Genomic DNA, 18258 nt, shown 5'->3' on the forward strand with positions numbered 1-18258 from the left:
TGGCTAGGAGGTAAATTATACCTCCTAGCAATAAAACATAAATTAACCAGAATGATAGGGATCTTATAAGACCTTCTGGCTTCAGAGTGCTTTCAGTAGACTGAACTAGATAGAGTCACTAGGTTATTTGGAAGAAAGGAAGAGTACAACCTAGCTTGTAATTGTTGCTGTCGTTCAGTTGCAAGTTGTGTCCAACTCTTTGTGACCCCATGCACCACGTAGCCTGCCAGGCTCCTTTGTCTATGGAGTTCTCCAGGCAAGATTCTTCAGGGAATCTTGTCCATGGGATTCTCCAGGCAAGAATACAGAAGTGGGGTGCCATTTCCTTCTCCAGGGGATCTTCCCATACTAGGGATCAAACCTGGGAAGCCCACAGCCTAGGTTAAAGTAGTTCTAGCACTTTCCCTTCATCCGGGTCTTTTCCAAAGAGTCATTTCTAAGGAGAAAGGGGCATCAGAGGATAAGGTGGTTAGATATCATCACTGATTCAATGGACATGAATCTAAGCAAACTCCAGGAGATAATAGAGGGCAGAGAAGCCTGACACATGAGATCGCAAAGATCTGGACACAACTTAGTGACTGAACAACTTCTAGCTCCTTAACACCCAGGTTTGTTGTAATATCTCATAATAGTAATAATAACAACCACAACCAATGCGTACTGAGTTCTTTCTATGTGCCAGGCATTATTCTAAGAGTTCATGTGTTTTTTCTCACTTAACTCTCACAACAACCCAATAAAATAGCTTGCAGTTCTCTCATTTAAGAGACAAAGCCCAGAGAGATTAAATAATTTTCCCAGGATCACAAGGCTAGCTGATGAGTGTAGCCAGGGGTCAAACCCAGGCAGTCTGCCCCCAGAAACTCTACTCTTACTCCCGTGCTATCCCACTTTCTATATCAAAACCATTTTGTGTTTCCACTTTCAAAGTCATCCCACTATTTTTGCTTGTTTATATGTTACTTGAAATATGTTTTCTTTAGACCACACACTGATCTTTTGATGATGATATAACCTGATGATTTTGTACATCTAATGCTGACTCCTTGACAAGTTGATAATTGATGTCATTATTAAACTCATTGGTAATGAAATTATTTCATTTAACATTTTTATTTCATTCTAGACCCATCAATTATAAGACATACAAAATTTATATGAAAAGATAGATGGGCATATAAAATGTTTCTAATATAGAAGAACAAGTCATAGTGATTTATATTTCAGTGTGGAGATTCTCTTATTCATCCATCTATCCATTCATTTGTCAAATATCTATTGAGTGCTAACTCTATGCTGGATGTGGCTAATGTACTAGGGATATAAAATCAAAAAGACATGGTCCTAACCCTCCAAGATCTCTCAGTCAGCCGGGCCTAATCAAATTCCTATTTCTGCTGCTGTCTATAATGTGAGACAGCAATGAGAATAAGGAAGCCTTCACAGCAAAACTTCTATTTAGTGAAGTCAAGAAATAAAATTAAGTCAAAAGTCAGAGATGATTAGAATTTTTAATCTTTTTTTTCTTAACATTTTTTTAATGGATGTGGACCATATTAAGAATCTTTGGAATTTATTAAAGTATTGTTTGTATTTTCTGTTTTGGTTTTTGGCCACAAGGTATGTGGAATCTTAGCTCCCAGACCAGGGATGGAACCTGCACCCTCTGCATTGAAATGTGAAGTCTTAACCACTGGATCCAGGGAAGTGATAATAATCTTTTTTTCTTTTTAAAGAAAAATCGTGGCAAGAGTATCTCAACACATACACACACACACACACAAAACTGCTCTGAGAATCTACTGCCAAGCTAAAGAGCCCCTTTTTAAAATCTAGTTGGATAGACAAGAAGAAAAGCAAAAAATGATGACCCAGACATTATGATTTGGGGTAAATTAGTAAAAAGGTCTATATTAAAATTTAACTAGAAAATTTATGTTGCATTAAAAAGTAATTGTATTTAAGAATTAATGAAAAAGTATCCAGTTGTGTCTAAGCCTTACTTCTCTGAACAATTGTTTGAAGTATTTTTTTAAACATAATTAGCAATAGGTGAAGTTCCAATTGCTAAATATATTTTTTAAGAGTGCTTTACTGTGCAGAGATGAGCCCTGAAAAATCAAGGAAAATAGATAGCTGCAGTTTAACCTCTGGTCATCAAGTGCAGCAGCAAGGCAAGCATTCTGGCGATGCAGAGAGGAGGCACATAGACTATTCAGCCTTTGTCTTATGTGATTATATATTATTCTAAAACAAGTAAAGCTAAACTAGGGGAAGATAGCTTCTACCCGCTCTTTGCTTCTTTGTATTCCTCTTATTGTGGCTCAGATGGTAAAGAATCTGCTTGCAATGTGGAGGACCCAGGTTCCATCTCTGGGTCAGGAAGATCCCCTGGAGAAGGGAATGGTGACCCACTCCAATATTCTTGCCTGGAGAATTCCATGGATAGTGGGTCCTGGTGAGCTACAGTTCATGGGTTTGCTAAGAGTCAGACAAGTCTGAGCAACTAACACACACACACACACACACACACATTCCTCTTACTATAAGAACCTTAGCATGCTTTTTGCTATTATTAGATTCCCTAATAACAAATGCAGAGTAGACTTGTTACCAAAAGTATGATTTGAAGTTCAGAGCATAGCAAATATTCCAGAGTCAAATGGACGCAGAATCCCTATCTTGAAAGAAATAATAGAGCATTTTTTGAGCTCCAAATGGGTTTCCCTGGTGGCTCAGCTGGTAAAGAATCTGCCTGCAATGCAGGAGACCTGGGTTTAATCCCTGCGTTTGGGAAGATCCCCTGGAGAAGGCTACCCACTCCAGTATTCTGGCCTGGAGAATTCCATGGACTATATAGTCCATGGGGTTGCAAAGAGCTGGGCATGAGTGAGTGACTTTCACTGTTGAGCTCACAGTGTTTTGTGGGCTCATTTGACTTAGAGTTCTCATTGACTTCTCATGAATTTATTAATGTTCCCATTTTAGAGTTGAGAAAATTGAATCTTGCCTCTGAGGTTTCTCCCCAACTTCACACAGTCCATCAGAAGAATAGAAGTTTTAGAGTAAGATTCTCTGATGTCACAACTGGGGACTATTTCTTATTCTTGATGTACTCACTAGTAGTTTTCTGAAAAATCTTCCACTATCTCTCTGATGACATAAGAGGCCAAAGTTGAGAAGTCAGGCAAACTTGTGTTCCATTCAAATGTGAGATCTTGCAGAAATCAACTCAACAGTAGGAAACGTACAGACCTCTTCTTCCCCTTGCCAGAGAATATTTACTTATATTCTAGAGTGAAAATTCAATTTAACCCTCCCCCTACCCCCTGTCCAACTCCAACATTGTCTTTCTCTCTGGAGTTTAGGGTAGACAATCTATGAACAGCTCTACTTTCAGGGTGCTCAGCTACAGTATACCCACTGCATGTGCTGGAACCATCAAGCCCTCACTGGATCTGGGGACTGGGCACTGGGAATTGATATAACATATTTCTCTGGCAGCTGCTTTTGCTGTGAGTAATAATCTGTCTTTATCTCTGACTGGGAGGTCTCATGTTAGCTGGCAAGTAGGTTAAAATCCCATGTGTGTGTGCTCAGTCACTCAGTCATACCCTAATATTTGCAACCCCATGAACTGTAGCCCACCAAGCTCCTTTGTCCATGGTATTTCCCATGTAAGAATACTGGACTGGGTTGCCATTTCCTCTTCCTGGGGAGCTTCTTGACTCAGGGATTGAACCTGTGTCTCTTGTGTCTCCTGCATTGGCAGGTGGATTTTTTTACCAATGTGCCACCTGGGAAGACCAGTTTACAATCCCATATTGTCCACAATGTCTAGCATAGTGCTGTATTTTTAATGTTTAATCACCAATGGCTTTTTGAAAGAGGACTTACTATACATGAGAGATTCTTCTAAGCCCCTTGGGACACAGCATTAAGTTCCATAGAAAGGCTCCTGATCTGTGGGGCTTACATTCCAGGGCATGAGTAAACAACAGGTTAAACAGATAATTTTTATCTGATGATAGCTTCCCTGAAGGAAATCTAACAGTAAACCTTGGGATAGTGAGTGACTTGATTTAGGATAGAGGCTAGTCTAGCCAGGACAGATATGACCTCTTTGTATATTGAAAGTCACTCAGTCATGTCCAACTCTTTGTGACCCCATGGACTGAACAGTCTATGGAATTCTCCAGGCCAGAATACTAGAGTGGGTATCTTTTCCCTTCTCCAAGGGATCTTTCCAACCCCGGGATCGAATCCAGGTCTCCCACGTTGCAGGCAGATTCTTTACCAGCTGAGCCACAAGGGAAGTCTCTTTAGACTGTTGAGAAAGTCATAGTAAGACAGTGGTTCTTGTTGTGGTATTGTTCAGTCGCTAAGTCATGTCCGACTCTTTGTGGCCCCGTGAACTGTAGCACGCCAGGCTTCCCTGTCCTTCACTACCCGTGGTTCATATACAAGGTTGATTCTGTCCTCAGAGGAGACATACGGCAATGTCTGGACACACTTGTGATTGTCATGAATGAGGGAAGGTGGAATTACTACCGGCATCTACTGGCCAGAGGCCAGGGATGCTGCTGAACATTCTATAATTCCTAAGACTCTTACACAATAAAGAACTACCAGATCCAAAATGAGCATAGGGCTGAGACTTAGAAACCCTGTAAAAGGGTCACAGCACTGACTCTGGTGTAAAAAGACACTGTGATTGCATATTTGGGAAGTTAATAACTTAATGAAGAGTGGCGGAGCTGCCAGAGAAGCGCTGAGTAAGGACTGTCCTTTGAGCTGATTCATAGAGATAGTTGGGAGTTTTCCAGGTAGAAATGAGGGACATTATAGGACTAGACTCTCTCAGTGGCTGGGGTATATGGCACAGGTTTCCTACCAGAGAACTTCCCAGTCCCCAAGGATACTGGGGACCCCATTATAGTAGGATGTAAGAAGTAGTTCAGGTAAGGACAGGTCTCTACATACCTACCACGTTCAAGCATCTCTCTGTGTTAGGGACAAGGGAGCAGACTGGTCAGCTCTTCTCAAACCAGTTTTCTGTTCATCTTGGGCACACACCTAAATTACCTATCTCACCTCCACTCTCAGGAAGCAATGGCCATATGACTGGGTGTAGGTGTGAGCAGGGGGGTGTCCACCTCCAGGCCCTACTCACAAAGCCACACGTGGTCCTCACTCTTTTTCCCAGCCAGTGGGCGGAAGCAAAGGACTATAAGCCCCCAAGAATGGAGGTCTCGAATGATGGAAGGAGGCTAGACCATGCATCACTGCATGAAAAACACTGTGCTGGAACTTACTTGAGCAAAAGCCAAGATTTTATGGTAGTAGGCCCCTGGGATTTCAGGCTTGAACTATCATAGCAAGATAGCATATATTGGTGCATATATATGGAATTTAGGGAAAACGGCACTGATGAACCTATTTGTAGGGCAGGAACAGAAACAGACATAGTGAATGGACTTATAGGCATGGTGGCGGGGGAAGGAGAGGGTGGGATGAATTGAGAGAGTAGCATTGGCATACATACTCTCCTTTGTATAAAACAGACAGCTAGTGGGAAGCTGCTGTATAGCACAAGGAGCTCAGCTTGGTGCTCTGTGATGACCTAGAGGGGTGGGATGGGATGGGAGTTGGAGGGGACATATGTATACATATAGCTGATTCACTTAGCTGTACAGTGGACTCTAACACAACATTGTAAAGCAGTTATTCCAGTTTAAAAAAAATAAAGAAGTGATACTATAATTAGTATAGATAGTGCTAAGTATTTTAGGTTCAATATTCCTAATCCTTTCAAAGACTTTGCAATACAGTTGCTATTACCCATATTTTAAACATATGAGAAAGGGCTCCAAGGGATTAAATAACAGATACTAGTAACTGGAGAGAATTAGGAATTGAATGTACGATCTTTCCAACATGCTAATTAGCTATGCGCTATCCTTGTGGAAGAAGTAGCTTTGAATGACTATATAACTTTATGGAGGGAGAGCTTCTCTAAACTGGTTTGTATCTTTCCTTGTCTTCCCTTTTTCTTCTGGTTTGGAGGATGAACAGGTAGCTTTCTTCCAACTCGTCATGCCTGGTGTAGGACACCACTGCAGTGTTCTCATCATCTAAAATATTTGACTCAGCACAAGAGGTAGCGTGATTGGTGAATAGAAACCATTCTTGCATAAATGGTACCTTTCTTGTCAGACACAAAGTGATGAATACAGAAGCTTCACAAATACTGTTGCTTATCATTTTCCTTATGTCTTTTCCTTCAATGAATTGAAAATGTACGTGAAGCAAAGGGTCTGCTATGTCTTCCAGCTGCTGGAAGTCACATTTCCTAGTAGGAGAGTTTATGGCTCCCCAAGGCTGCTGGAAGAAGGAGTTACCAATAATCAGATAGTGTCATAAAGGAGACACGTGTTTCCATGAATGAGCTCTGGGTAAGCCTAGGAGCTCTTCTGTGGTCAGAGGTGAGATCAGGGCCTGAGAGGAGTAGCCTTTCTATCTCTGATATGACACACCTTAACAACAACAAAAAGACCAGCACCACCGGGTCTCAGAGTGCAGGAAACAAGGCCAGGAAAACACGTGGCCTTGGTTTGCCAGTCTGCCCAGCATCTTTGGGAAACTATCGGTCCTCCGTTCTTAGTCCTTGAAAATTACCTGGGACTGAGCATGACCTTCTATTTCCAGAATTGGGCAACTGATCTAGACTAGACTCATTACTTATTTCTGTCTCCATCTCCCACCTCTGATCCCAGACACACTGACTGTTATAAGAACAGCCATATTGCCTAAGCAACACCAGTAGGGATTATCCTTAGGGCCAAAGTTCTCTCTGATTATAGATATATCTAATTAGCTGGGCCAGGTAATCCTTGGGGCATCAGGGATATTCCTTAAGGAGAACTTAACAGGGAACTCAGTTTGGTGGTCTGTGATGACCTAGAGGGGTGAGTTGGGGAAGGGAGGTTCAAGAGGGAGAGGACATATGCATTCTTATGGTTGATTTATGTTGTCATACAGCAGAAACTAGCACAACATTGTAAGGCAATTAACCAATTAAAAATAAACTTTAAAAAAACTTGAAAAGAATAAAAAGAGCTTAAAAATGCAAACTCACAGAAGAAAGCAGTCTTAGAAGATTTGAGGAAAAAAATACTCAGATCATATTATTTGAGATTATATCCAGAAATATAGTCATCAATGAAATAAACCAAATGCTCTAAGTTTTCAGTTTTAGGGAAACTGCATTTTCTTTTTGTGTCTAAGTTAATTTGAATTGGGCTTGTTCTCATTTGCAACCTAAAGGAACACTTGCAGGGCATGTTCCTCTAGGCGAAGATAAGAATTTGAACCTTTTCCCCTCAAAAACAATGAGAAGTCATTGAAGGATTTAAGCTAGAGACATGCTTAAGTCTGTGTTTCAAAGAAATCACACTGGCTGCACTGTGGAGGGTGTATGTCAGAGGGACAGCAGTGGTGTGTGTGGAGGTGATTATGGTGATCTAGATAAGAGAGGTGAGTTGCATAGACCTGAGTAGTGAACTCAGAATGGAGAAAATAGCACACATTAGGGAGATAGTTAGGATATTAAATTAATGCATTAATCAACTAAGTATGGAAATTAAGAAGGGGAGAGTTGTTAAAAACTACTCCTGAGTTTCTAGATTGGAAAAGTGATTGAATTAGAGGGTCACCCAAGGAAAAATAGAGAAACCTACAGAAACAGCAAATGTGGAAGGGGTGTGAAGATCACAAGTTCTTTGTAAGGGATACACCTTTATCACGTTCACGTGGAAATGTCAGTTACATAGCTAGAACACTGGACCCGAGTTTCAGAGAAGCACTCTGGACAGGAGATATACATTTGCAAGTCATCTATAACTGATGATAATTAAGTTTATGGGCATGTATAAAATCACAAAATAAAAGGTTAATAGTCAATAGAGAGAAGACCTGGGGCTGGGCCTTGGGGGATATATTGAGCCCAACATTTAATAGCTAAATAAAAAAGAATGAGTCTGCAAACGAAGATAGAGAAACAGTGACCAGAGAGATAGTAGAAAATCAAAGAGGCCTTTTTAAAATTAATCAACTTATTTTTTATTGAAGTAAAATTGCTTAATAACATTGTTAGTTTCTGCTGTACAACATGAATTAGCTATATATACATATATCTCCTCCCTCTTGAGCCTCCCTCCCAATCCCCCATCCCACCCCTTTAGGTCATCACAGTGAAGGAGATTTTTTTGTGCCAACCAAGGAAGGAGAAAAATGTTTAGGATCTTGTGGTCACAATTTCTGTTTGCTGTTGACAAGTCCAATAAGCTGAGCACTGAGAAATACTAATCAGATTTAGCCATGTGCATGCCACTGGTGACCTTAGGACCCATTTCAATACTGTTATCAGAGCTAGAGTCAGATGCAGTGGGTTGAGGAGTGAGTGAGGCATGAGAAAATGGAGACGGCTTATCATAAATAATGCTTCCAAGCCATTAAGCCCTTCAAATGCAGTAGCAAACTACCAGCAGCTAAATACTGGGTTGGCTGGAAAGATCATTCAGATTTTTCCATTTAAAAGATCTGAATGAACTTTCTAGCCAATCAAATACAGGAAAACACAGGAACTTTCTGGACAACCTAATACATACTTGAAAAATTGAGATTTGCTGTTAGATTTGCCTAGATCTCCCAGAATAATCCCAGGTGGCTCAGCAGTCAAGAATTCACCTTTCAATGTAGGAGACCCAGGAGAAGCAGGTTTGATCCCTGGGTGAGGAAGATCCCCTGGAGAAGGAAATGGCAACCTACTCCAGTATCCTCACCTGTAAAGTCCCATTGCCAGAGGAGCCTGGCGGGCTACAGTCCATGGAGTCACTACTGAGCGACTAAGCACACTCGTCCAGAATGAAGTGGGCAAGTGTGCTTGCTTCTCTGTCCATGGTACACTTACATTCAATCAGCATTTATTACATATACACCCTGTGTTAGACTCCGGGTTATTATTGGCTTTGGGTCTTGATTTTAAAGAGCTGTCATCTAGATGTAACATAGCTTTGCAAAGATAGTGGTCTAGTTTGATGTAGTAACACAGTGAAGGAATACAGAGGAGATCTTCCTAAATGGATCAGCAAAGGCCTCCTGAAGGATGTGACAGCTGAACCAAGTCTTGAAACGTATGTGGGATTTATGTTTATCCTTGTGGAAAGATAACTCTTCCATGCGTGAATTGCATCTATAAAATATGGACGTCAATAACCCAATAGAATAAATGTATAGAAAACCAGAAGTCAGTTTACTTACATTCATCACAGGGCCTAAGCACCACGAGTTGGCTCTACATGCACTGAAAAAAGGAAAAAGCAGAGCTTTCAGGTATCTATTGAAAAGATCACTCCTAGACTTCTTATCTCTGTGGGGTTTCAGAATGAAATATATCAGCTCCACAGGGAAGCCCCTGACAGATGGGAACCTATTTAACAAACCATGGAAAATGAATAGTTTGGCTCTGAAAGGGACCACACAGTCACAGAAAAATCTATTCTCAGAGTTGTGGGTGTTGGCAGGACCCAATGACCCACATTCAGAAAAATTTGTCTATTAATTAGGGCAGGTGGTTCCATCCCAGAAGGCTCTGCCTAGCAACTGTAACCAAGAGTTTCTGCAACTTCAGTCCTGTGAAAGAACTTCAGTGTGAAAAATCAGAGTGGCATGGATAGTAATAAGAGAAGTCTCTGAGCTTGAACCTGACTGCTTTATCTGTGCTCTTATTTTTGCTTGCTCCAGATGAGTTATTTCTGACAGGCCAACAGATCCCCAAAACAGAGTCACTCTCCCTGCAAAAAACTTAAGCTCTGTGTGCTCTTTTCATCTTGCCCTTTAATCCCAGTGATGGATGGTTTCAAATAGGGATATTAAAACTGTGTTTGAGGGTCAGTACAGGATGGTTCACACCTGATTCAAAGAGCCAACTCATTGAAAAAGACTCTGATACTGGCAAAGATTGAAGGCAAAAGAAGAGGATGGCAGAGGATAAGATGGTTAGATAATATCACCGACTCTATGGGCATGAATCTGAGCAAACTCTGGGAGTGAAGGACAGGGAAGCCTTGCCTGCTGTAGTCTATGGGGTTGCAAGAGTCAGCCATGACTTAGTGACTGAACTACGACAATGGGATAGCTGAGACATGGATCAGGAACAATGGCATTTTTCATGTCTTCTTGGTTTGATTCATTCATTCATGGAACAAATATTTATTTCACACTTTTCGTAGATAAGGGACATACTATTGAACAAAACAGAGTATTTCCGCTCAAAAACTTAAAATCTCAGAATATGTACCTCGTATTGGGATTGCTAGGTCATATGGTAGTTGTATTCCAAGTATTTTTCAGGAGCCTCCACACTGTTCTCCAGAGTGAGTGTATCAAGTTACATTCCCACTAACAGTGTAAGAGGATTCACTTTTCTCCAGCATTTATTGTTTGTAGATTTTTAAATTATGGCCTTTCTGATCAGTGTGACATGATATGTCATCATGGTTTTAAAACCATAATTCAAAAAGATACATGTACCAATGTTTATTGCAGTGATAGTTACAATAGCCAGGACATAGAAGCAACCTAAACGTCCATCAACAGATGATTGGATGAAGAAGATTTGGTACATGTATACAATGGAATATTACTCAGCCATAAAAAGGAAACAGCATTGAGTCCTTTGTAGTTATGTAGATGGATCTAGAGTCTGCCAAACAGAGTGAAGTAAGTCAGAAAGAGAAACGAATATCACATATTAATGCATATATATGAAATCTAGAAAGATGTTCCAGATGAGCCTCTCTGCAGGGCAGGAATAGACACGCAGATGGAGAGAACAGACGTGTAGACACTGGGGGCAGTAGAGAGAGCGGGGCGGATGGGGAGAGGGGATAGACACACATACACCACCATGTGCAAGATAGCTGTCTAGTGGGGAGCTGCTGCACAGCACAGGGAGCTCTGTGTGCTGCTCTGTGACGACCTGGAGGGGTGGGATGGGGGGAGGTGGAAGTGAGATCCTGGAGGGAGAGGATATATGCATACATACAGCTAACTCACTTCACTGTACAGCAGAAACTAACGTAACACTGTGAAACAACAGTATCTAATATAAATGCATCAAATCTATGGGAGGAGATCAGCAGTCATTTCAGTGCAGTGAGACAGTTGCTGCAACAGGGAGCCTGAAGTTTAGAGAGCTCTAAGTTCAGGGAGACCTGGGAAGAGGTAGGAACCCAGTATTTGAAGAATCCTGGAAGGATGCTGTGGGAGTTAACTGTAAGGAAAATGAAGACTTTTGCATCAATGAAAAAGGAGACGGTGGTGTTCAATGAAGTGCTAACAGTGTATCAAGGCAGGAGCCGTTAGCAGGGCATATTTGTTGAATGACCAATGACTTGACATTGAGAAGGATGAAATAGGAGTACATTAAGTCCCCTACATGTGAACCTTCAAGTTGTGCAGTTTCAAAGATGTGAACTTGTGTTCTGTCGATGTCAGGAGTGAGTGACATGGCAGCTTGCCCTCTGTCTCCTGTTGCTGATGACCCTTCAGCTCTACCGCCTCCTACCTCCTCTCCCTCCTCCATCACTAACTCTTCCTGCCTGTTCACTTGATGCCAGCCCCTGAGTGCCAGCTATTGTACTGTACTCCTGTACTTTTCAAGGTACTGTACTATTTATTTTTTGTGTTTGTTTTTTATATATTATTTGTGTAAAATGTATTATAAACCTATTATAAGTTTGTGTTAGTTGCTCAGTTATATCCGATTCTTTGTGACCCCATGGACTGTAGCCCACCAGTCTCCTCTGTCCAGGGGATTACCCAAGCAAGAATACTGGAGTGGGTTGGCGTTATCTTCTCCAGGAGATATTCCAGACCCAGGGATCAAACCTGGGTTTCCTACATTGCAGGCAGATTCTTTACCATCTGAGCTACCAGGGAAGCCTATTATAAGCTTATAATGCAATAATTATTATAATGAGTGCAATACTATATAGCTGATTCTGTTACTTGGGCACCTAGGTTAAATTTGTTGGACTTAAAAACAAACTTGACTTATGAATGTGTTCTCATATGGGAACTCATATGTAGGGGACTTACTGTACAGTAATTGAGATGGAGAGGTAAACTGGGGTTAGATCACGTAGGGTCTCCAATGTGGATCTGAGGAGATACAACGTTACCCTTTGCATCAGCACACAACAGATTTTTTTTCTTTTAATTATTGTATTGAAGTATAGTTGATTTACAATGTCATGCTGGTTTCAAGTGTACAACACATTAATCCATATATATATGTATATATATATATATATATGTATGCTATGCTATGCTAAGTCACTTCAGTCGTGTCCGACTCTGTGCGACCCCATAGACGGCAGCCACCAGGCTCCCCCGTCCCTGGGATTCTCCAGGCAAGAACACTGGAGTGGGTTGCCATTTCCTTCTCCAATGCATGAAAGTGAAAAGTGAAAGTGAAGTCGCTCAGTCGTGTCTGACTCTTAGCGACCCCACAGACTACAGCCTACCAGGCTCCTCCGTCCATGGGATTTTCCAGGCAAGAGTACTGGAGTGGGGTGCCATTGCCTTCTCTGGTATGTATATGTATATATATATATATATATGTTATATTTCAGATTCTTTTCCCTTATAGGCTATTTTAAATATTTAGTACAGTTCCCTGTGCTATACAGTAGGTCCCTGTTGTTTATCAGTTTTATATACAGTGTGTATATTCATTCCAAACTCCTAATTTCTCATCCGCTACTACAGTCCACAGACATGACTGAGCAACTAAGCACGCGCACACTTTCCACTTTGGTAACCATAGCTTGTTTTCTATGTCTGTGGGTCTATTTCTGTTTTGTAAATAGGTTCATTTTTTTAATGTTTCTTTCTTTTTTTTTTCTGATTCCACATATAAGCAATATCATATGATTTTTGTCTTTACCTGGCTTACTTCACTTAGTATGATAATCTCTGGGTCCTTACAACAGTTTTAACTGGAAAGCAGATGCTTTCCATGTGTGTACTCTGGTACTCTGGAAAATATTCACTAATAACTACTTCATTCATATTAAAAAACAGACGAAGCCTCTGTTTATACCAGGCGTTGTGCTAAGCTCTGGGACTACAGTGGTGTGCACAGCAGGCATGGTCCTTGACCTTGTGAAGTTTATAAATATGTGTGTGTGTGTGTGTTAAGTTGCTTCAGTCACGTCTGATTCTTTGAGACCCTATGGACTGTAGCCCATATGGCTCCTCTGTCCATGCGATTCTCCAGGCAAGAATACTGGAGTGGGTTGTCATGCCCTCCTGCAGGGGATCTTCCTGACCCAGGGTTCGAACCTGCATCTCTTATGTTTCCTGCATTGGCAGGTGAGTTCTTTACCACTAGCACCACCTGGGAAAGCCAAAGCTTATAAATAAGACAGACATTACACAGATGATTCAGTGTTGATGGGATAAACTTGAGATATGAAGAGATGGAAGATGAAGGTAGAGAGGCATCTTAAAGGTGCAATGGTAGTAAACCAACCAGAAGGTAGTGATGGCTTTTAAGGGTCTCATGGTAGTAAACCCGCCATTAGAAAGTGACGGCTTACTCCAAGGCAGAGAGTGCAGTTGGGAGGGATGAATGGATTCCAGAGATTATGTAGAGATAGAAGCTATAAGATGCTGTGTAACTGGGATCTCCTGGTGACCATAAACATCCCTTGATGGAATGACATGACAGAGCTCAGCCTATTCCATGGAGAAAAAGAAACCTATTCGAATTTTGCAAATCAGTTCAGAGAGAGCTGTCAATATGTCATATGCTCAGCAGAAGATAGATCACTTGGCATAGCCAATTTCTGGGCAGCTAACATGAAAAGGGATTAGTACAGGTTGAGATGCAAAAATCTATTTAAAATTTCATACTTAGGTTCCTTTGTGGGCCAGGGCTCTTGCAGTGGCAGGTTTTTCTTCTATTTTTAACTCATGGCAGATTTTTTTCTCCCAAGATAGAGCTATATCTTAAATTAAATATTTAATTATGAATATTTCAAACACATAAAAATGTACAGAAAATAATGTAATAGACACCTATGTAGCTAGCACTAACATTTTAGAAAGTTAACTTTGTATCAGATTTGCTTTAGGTAGCTTTCTTAGGCAGATAGTTAGTTAGTTCAGTCACTCAGTCGTGTCTGACTCTTTGTGATCCCCATGAATCGCAGCACACCAGGCCTCCCTGTCCATCACCAACTCCTGGAATTCATTCAAACTCATGTCCATCGAGTCAGTGATGCCATCCAGCCATCTCATCCTCTGTTGTCCCCTTCTCCTCCTGCCCCCAATCCTTCCCAGCATCAGAGTCTTTTCCAACGAGTCAACTCTTCGCATGAGGTGGCCAAAGTACTGGAGTTTCAGCTTTAGCATCAGTCCTTCCAATGAACAGCCAGGACTGATTTCCTTTAGAAGATGTAATTAAATCATGATCTCTCTCTCTTCAATATCCTTAACATCTCAGAGGAAATCATCACTGCAAGTTGGTGAAGGTCATTCTGCATATTTCTGCATTTATTTAACATGTATATATCTACAAACAACACACGGTATATTTTAAAATCTTGCACAGGTTGTATTGTATTTGATCATTCTCTCTCTTGTCTTCTTCAATCAAAATACTGCTCTTGAGATTTGTCTGTGATAAAAGTGGATCTCATTCATTTATTCTAAGAGTAGTATGGACTACCCTGTGTCTCAGTCAGTAAAAAATCCACTTGCAATTTGGGAGACCCAGGTTCGATTCCTGGGTTGGGATAATATAGATCCCATTCCATTGATACTCAACATTTATAGATCTATTTCTTTTACTGGGACACAGTAACTTTCTCTTTGTTCTTTCACTCACATGAAAGTTTCTCTGTGTTAGCTATTGTGAATCAGAATTGTTGGTCTACATCCTCATTACTAGATGGTGATCCATGCAGTTGCTTTTGGAAAATGTGGATGTGAAAGGATATCTCACTATTGTTTTAATATCCATTTTCCTAATTGTTAATGAGGTTGAGCTTTTTCTCTCACAATTTATTAGCCACTTAAGTTTCTTCCGCTATGAATAACTTATTAATATACTTTGTCCATTTTTCCATTTGTTGCTTCTCCTTCTGTTATATTCTTTTTGTTATGGATTTGGAGAAATTTATTCTATATCCCGAATACGTGGTCCTTTGTTTGGTCCAGGGATTAAAATTGTTTTCACCCAGTCTGTGACTTTGTCTTTTCATTTTTCTGCTTTTTAAATTTCCTTTCTGGAAATTTCTCTGTGTTTTTCATTTCTGTGTTTTATTTAATATGTTTTGAAATAATTACATGATTTTTGTCTCTTTAGGATTGATGTGTATTTTGTACTGTTTAGGATTTGTTGCCTAACCTCATGATGAAGATTTTTTTTTTTCCAAATTTTCTTCTAAAAGTTCTATAGGATTGCTTCTCACATATCTTTTATCCCACCTGAACTTCAGTTAAAGATACAGAGAGAGTTCTAATTTGTCTTTTCCTATATAGGCAGCCAATTAACAGTCTCAGTACCACCATCAAAATCTTTGTAATGTCATCTCTGTCATGTGCCAAGCTCTCATATACGCAAAGGTTTGTTTCTTTGTTCTGTAACCCTTGGACTATTTTCTCTTCTTGTATCCTGTATCACCCAGATTAAAATATAAACCACTATATAAAATATATAAACTAAAAAAGCTGCAAGGGTGTTTCTCTTTTGAGTCATTTGTACACATATATTCAGCTTGTAGTAAGTACTGACAGATTTTTTCGACATTTATGAAGAATTCTGAAGCTCCATATTGCCACTTATGGGAATTGCCTTTCCTTATCATCGATTCATTCTAATGGAGAATAGTGATGTCTACTTGTGATTTAATTTACTTTTTTTCAGATGACTAATGAAATGGAGCCTTTAATTTTTGTATTTTATGAACCATTTGAGTATGCTCATTTGTGAGGAGGATGTTCCAATTTTTGCTCGTTGTCCTGTTGAGTTGGTTGTTTTTTTCTGATTAATTTGGACACAAACACACAACACACTTTTTACTTCTTTACCAGGGTATTTTTGGATGATAGGTACTCTTAATCTAGTGCAATACGACTTAGTTTTCCCTTTATAGATATTCTTGTTTATGTCCTATTCAAGAAATCTTTGCCTTCCTCCAGGTCATAAAACATTCTTTTCTGTGTTCTTAAAGTTTTATTATATTAACTTGCATGTATAGGTCTCTGTTCCACATTTAGTTAATTTTTGTAGATAGCATGATACAGTGATCAAGGTACAGTCACTTGCCATGATGTTGATATCCAGTTGACACAGTGCATTTACTGAAAAGACCATTTTGTCCTCACTACACTGCAGCCACCTTTGTCATCAGCCAGGTGACTGTATATAAGCTATCTCCAGACTACAGTGTGTTCCGTGGATCTGCTCGTCTATCATTAGGCCAAAATCACACTCTCTTAATTATTACAGCTTTATGATAGATCTTGCTTTCTTTTAAGTATGTTCTTCAATTTTGTTTTTCTTCTTCAAGATTATCTTGCCTGTTCTTAGACATTTGTGTTCTAATGTAAAGTTTTAGAATCAGCTTACAAACTTCCACACAGAGTATGTTTGCAACCTAACAACATGAAATTTTCCATTCTCTGGACTGTCTTTCCAATTAATTGATTCTTCTTGCTGCTGCTAAGTTGCTTCAGTCATGTCTGACTCTGTGTGACCCCAGAGACGGCAGCCCACCAGGCTCCCCTGTCCCTGGGATTCTCCAGGCAAGAACACTGGAGTGGGTTGCCATTTCCTTCTCCAATGCATGAAAGTGAAAAGTGAAAGGGAAGTCACTCAGTCGTGTCCGACTCCTAGCGACCCCATGGACTGCAGCCTACCAGGCTCCTCCATCCATGGGATTTTCCAGGCAAGAGTACTGGAGTGGGGTGCCATTGCCTTCTCCAAATTGATTCTTCTTAAGCTCCTCTAAATACTTTTTGAAATGTCTTGTTTTAGAAGTCTTATATAATTTTCATTAATTTAATTTTTCTTAAGTATTGTACATTTTACACTAAATAGTATCTTTTCAAATATACTTGTTTGTTAATGCTGAATTATGTTTCATATCTGTTTTAAATAGCATAAAGCTGATTTTCTCCAAGCTATTTCTGTATTTACTGACAAGTTTAGTTCACTTAAACTAATGATAAATTAATGCTATGTATGACTTTATTTCCTCTTACTTATTTTGAATTTTCTATGTACCATGTTTGTCTTTATTTTGATCTCTATATTTTCTGTCTTCCATAGGATTGATCAATTTTATTTATTCCCAGCTTCCTCTCTACTGTTGTGGAAGATGCACATTATACTTTTATTCTTTTATTGGTTTCCCTTAATATTTCAATATAATACCTCCTTTGTGGGAGTTGATATGAGAATTTAGTAGCAATAATGAGACAATCTATTCAGAGCTCATGGCCTATGTTATGTGCTCAAAAATGGTAATTATCATTATGAGTATTCCTCTGACTCTTAGCAATATTATCAAAAGACAAAAATCATCATCTTCCCTCATTCTCTCTCCTTTTATGTATCCTTTTATCAATCTTTATATATCTTTCCAGGACTGGACATTAAACCTATGATAACTAACAGACTTTGATGTCTGAGTTATTTTATCATAAGAGTAAAGTCACTAAAAGTAGCAAGGATATTTCTATACAAATAGGTTTCTAAAGGCAGTAGAAGTCTTGGTAGGGGTCTTAAGACTTCTGAGATGAGAAGGTGACACACGCTTAATGCATCCAGGCTCATGTGACTTGTTAAACCTAGATATGGTGATGCTCTGATCATCTGTTGGAGGAGCAAACACAAAGAGTTTCTGCCCTAAAAGAACAAAAAAAGTTTTTAATTGGGGTGCTTGCATTAATTTGGGCTTCACTGATAGCTCAGTTAGTAAAGAATTAGCCTGCAATGCAGAAGACCCCGTTTGGATTCCTGGGTCAGGAAGATCCCCTAGAAAAGGGAAAGGCTACCCACTCCAATATTATGGCCTGGAGAATTCCATGGACTTGATAGTCCATGAGGTCACAAAGAATCATACATGACTGAGTGACTTTCACTTTCAATGCATTAATTAACAGAATTGTGCTTTT

At 39.9% G+C, this 18258-nt stretch overlaps 1 protein-coding gene across 2 annotated transcripts in view; it reads left to right on the plus strand.

Annotated features, from left to right (window-relative positions):
• Nucleotides 1-18258, plus strand: part of AGBL1 (ATP/GTP binding protein like 1) — a 928519-nt gene that overhangs the window by 762439 nt on the left and 147822 nt on the right. The gene's annotated exons all lie outside the window — the stretch shown is intronic.

Source organism: Bos indicus x Bos taurus, chromosome 21, assembly GCF_003369695.1.
Source record: "Bos indicus x Bos taurus breed Angus x Brahman F1 hybrid chromosome 21, Bos_hybrid_MaternalHap_v2.0, whole genome shotgun sequence".
NCBI lineage: Eukaryota > Metazoa > Chordata > Mammalia > Artiodactyla > Bovidae > Bos > Bos indicus x Bos taurus.